A 4,298-nucleotide genomic window follows, 5' to 3' on the forward strand; every position below is an offset into this window, starting at 1 on the left:
TAAAGGAAAGTGAATCAACACTTGTGGATTCCTAAAAGAAGATGGAATAAGAGTAGAATGCTTCTGAGTGGTTTAAAAGAGAAATGAGAATTGTGAAAGCAGAATTTATAGCCTGCATAATAGGCTTATTGTGATTCAATAATAACATTGATTTGTCTAATAGTCTAAGATAAATAAGTCAAAGTTCTTGTCAGTTGAAGAGTTTTAACAGCCTGCACCTTACAAAGTCAGCTGACCCAATTAGAGGCTCCAGATGGAAATTACAATTTATCTCTTTTTTTTTAAAATGGCAAAAATGGAGAGTTCTGAATTTTTGGCGCCACAAAGATGAACTCATATAAAAGCTGTCTCCTAGCAATGAGGAACAGAAAAAGCAAAGAGTGAAATTTTCTAAAACATTAGTTTGTTGTAGCTGACATATTCTCCTCTCTTCATGATCCCTTATTTCCTGTGACTGGTTTGACTCGGGTACAATTAGAGGCAGAACGCCACACGAATAGAATTGATCTTCAAATGAAATGGTGAAGTTTGAGTGGGAGATTGTGGCAGTCCTGGAAGTTACCCAGGTGAAGTAGACTATCTACACAATAGCTGCTTTGGGGATGATGGAAAAAAAGGATAAACAAGGAAATTGCATTAAGCTTAAAATTATAATCGTCAATAAACTAATATAATAAAATAATATAAACATTAATGCACCAAAATGCATATGAAAAGATAAATAACCAGAAAAAACATTTATTAAATATTTGCTATGTGCCAGAAAATATGCTAAGCTCTAGAGATACAAATACAATTAAGCAAGATACTCCTTAGCTTCTAGAAGTTTACCTTCTAGTGGAAGTAAGGTCATAGATAGAGGATTGCTGGAAAGTGTGAGAAAGTCATGATGACATGGTAAGGTGACAGAAGGGAAGTGGTGTGGAGTTGGGGCTCTAGCAAAATAAGTCAAATGTTCATTTATAAGAGCTGGGAGATGAGTGTCAGTCTAAAATTCTGGTGGAGAAATGAGTATAGTATGAAATGGCTGGGAAATGAAATAGTGGAATTCAGGCCTCAAAATAAGCAATCACTTATCAGAGTTGTTGAACTATGAGTCCAAGATTCTGGTGCTTATTTGGTATTTTGATTTTATTTCATTTTTTTTTCTTATTTTTGGGAGAAGGGGGTATTTTGGTTTGGATTTTTGTTGTTGTTGGGTTTTTTGTTTGCTTGTTTTGTTTTGTTTAACAAAGGCTAGTTCAAATGGATACAAGGGCAAGAATAGGAATGTTGGTCATTTCCATGAAAAATGGTGTTCATAAAATATATTTTTTAAAATTTTGAGCCTCTTGATTCAGACCAGTTCCAATGGTGTTGTGATGGAAAAAGCCATATGCACCTAAAGAAAGGACCATGGGGACTAAGTGTGGATCACAACATAGCATTTTCACTTTTTTTGGTTGTTGTTTCCTTGCATTTTGTTTTCTTTCTCATTTTTTTCTTTTTGATCTGATTTTTCTTGTGCAGCACAATAATTGTGAAAATATGTATAGAAGAATTGCATATGTTTAGCATATATTGTATTTCTTGCCATATAGGAGGAGGTGGGGGAAGGAAGAGAGAAAAAATCTGGAACACAGGTTTTGCACAGGATTTGAGGGGAATGCTATTTGAATCCTGGTAACTTCATGAAGTTAATATAACTGAAATTATTTAAGGAATAAGCTCCCCTAATGATACTAAATGTCTATAGAATCCAGGGACGCTCAATTCAATTTAATTCAATTCAATAAATATTTCTAAATAGTTACCATGGGAAGGGGGAGGAGATGGCTCAGTGGGTAGAGCACCAGCCCTGAAGTCAGGAGGACCTGAGTTCAAATCTAGCCTCAGACACTTAACAATTCCTGGTTGTGTGACCATGGGCAAGTTACTTAACCCCAACTGCCTCAGCAAAAGCAAAAAGAAGAAGAGAAACAAACAGAAAGGTCGTCACAATGCAAAAATGCTAGCAGAGAGTGAGAGATCTGAGCTCTCCTCCTCTTCCTTTTTCACTCCCCTGCCTCCACCCACCAGAATCGTCATTTCCTATACAACACATCAGGACTTGCACAAAGAGTGGTCTGGGGCCATTCTTTCTCCAAGCTTATATATTAATAGAGTATGGTCCAATTACTATTTAGCCTCATGTGCTTGGGACCTCAGTGCATCAACTCAAGCCTCAGCCCATTACATCTCCCGCTTTCTTTTGTTTTAGAACACAGGTGATCATGCCATCCCTGACTCCTCAGGGAGGTCAGAGCCCCCAAGGGGAGGTGATCACATCCTCCCTGACTCAGGAAAGGAGGTGAAAGCACCTAAAAGGAGGTGATCACAACCCCCCTGACTTCTCAGGAAGGGAGGTGAACGCACTAAAAAGGAGATAATCATACCCTCCCTGACATCTCAGGAAGGGAGATGAAAAGCACCAAAGGGAAGTGGGGGTTGCTATCAGGTTTCTGGGCTGAAGGGTCTTATTATGCACAAACCCATCAGCATGGGAAGTATTACACAAGCACATAGCAACACACTATGTCACTCATTGTACTAAGTGCTGGGGATACAAATAAGGAGGGGAAATACAGTCCCAGTCCTCAAGAAGTTTATAACATCAAAGGAAACTGGGGGAGAAGGGAAGTAATGCAGGAGACATACTGTTCTGTGTAATTGAATCCAAGCAGAGCTTGGAATAACCTGGAAATCAAATTCCTATTTCTTTTTTTTTTTTTAAGTTTTGGAAGGGAGTTTAACTTTAAAGAATGATTCTGACGCCTATGTGAAACTAATATTCTTAAGGGGCAATACTTATCCAAAAAAAGGCTGAAATGAAATGACATTAAAAATTATACCAGTTGGGTCAAGATGATGGAGTAGAAGGAAACAGTATGGTAGAACTCCCCTGAACAAACTCCTCCAAATAAACCTAGAAAGAGCTCCATACCTAAAACCAATGGGAAAATCCAGAAAAATTGACCACGAATCATTTGTCCAGTCAAGTATGGCAAACAGGCGGAGAGGTCTGCTCATTCTGGGGACAGGACTTGGTCAGGATCACCCTTCATGGGAGCACTCCAGCACTGTGGGAGAGCTTGCACCCTGGAACAACAAGAGGAAATGCTAGTCACACATTAAGACATTCTCAAACCCATCCTCAAGCATCATGATAGATATGGATATGGATGCCAATTCTCAACTTTGTTGGCTTTTGCCTAGTTCTGGGTCATGATCCAGAGCAAATTAAGAACCTGTGTTCTCAGGATAGAAGGCCCTGAGAGGTGTATCTAGAAAGGAGAAAATTCAAAAGTAAGCAACAGCAATGTGGCTCAAATCCCAGAAGCAGAGTAGGATCTTAGTTTCAGCATCCAACCCAGTCTGCAGAGGAATAACCATGGCAGGAATCCCAGACCAAAGGAGAGTTTACAATTCTGTCACTGGACCAACAGAGCTTTCTAGTTAGTTGACAGGACTGATAACTGTACTCTATGTTCCTTAGGCCAAAAACCAGGTCAAAAATTTGCAAAGCTCAGATCAGGGGAGTAACAATCAGATTTTGCCCTAGATTAAACCACTTTAGGAGCACTGAAAACCTATAGCTCTTTTTCTTTTCTTAGAGATTTTAAAATAACACAATGCTCAATATCTCCAAGAAAAACACCAATAGAACCAGTCCAAATCTTCCCTCAGAAGTACAGCAGAGCTCAGTCCTAATATCAGGTCCAAAATGACTTTAAAAAAAAAAGGAGATTCTCACATAAAGAACTATTATAGTGACTAGGAAACTCAAGACACAAATCCAAAAGAGAATGATTTCAAAATATCTACAAGCAAAGTCTCAGAGAAAAATACAGTTTGGGAACAAATTCAATTAAAAATTCTTAAAGACATGAAGCAAAAAGCAAAAAGAGTTTTAAAATATTCTTAATAAATGAAATAAAAGTGCTTGAAGAGAAAAATGAAAAAGAAATGAGAGCTATGGAAAAAAGAATTGTAAAAAGAATTAATTTGACACAAGAGATACAAAACCTTTCCCAAGAAACAAACTCTCTGAAAATTAAAATTATTTAGCAATCTAGTGACACTGACCTCCTTGGTACTTCTTCCACAAGATTGCCTTCTTTCAAGTATTTTCTTGCTTACACCTATGTATTTGTAGATGTATTTATCTTGTTTATATGTGTTGTTTACATGTTGTTTCCCCCATGAAACAGTGAATCCCTTGAAAGCAGAATGTATTTTGCCTTTTTTTTTAATTCCCAGTATTTTGTACAATGCCTGGC

The sequence above is a fragment of the Antechinus flavipes genome, chromosome 6, assembly GCF_016432865.1.
Source record: "Antechinus flavipes isolate AdamAnt ecotype Samford, QLD, Australia chromosome 6, AdamAnt_v2, whole genome shotgun sequence".
NCBI lineage: Eukaryota > Metazoa > Chordata > Mammalia > Dasyuromorphia > Dasyuridae > Antechinus > Antechinus flavipes.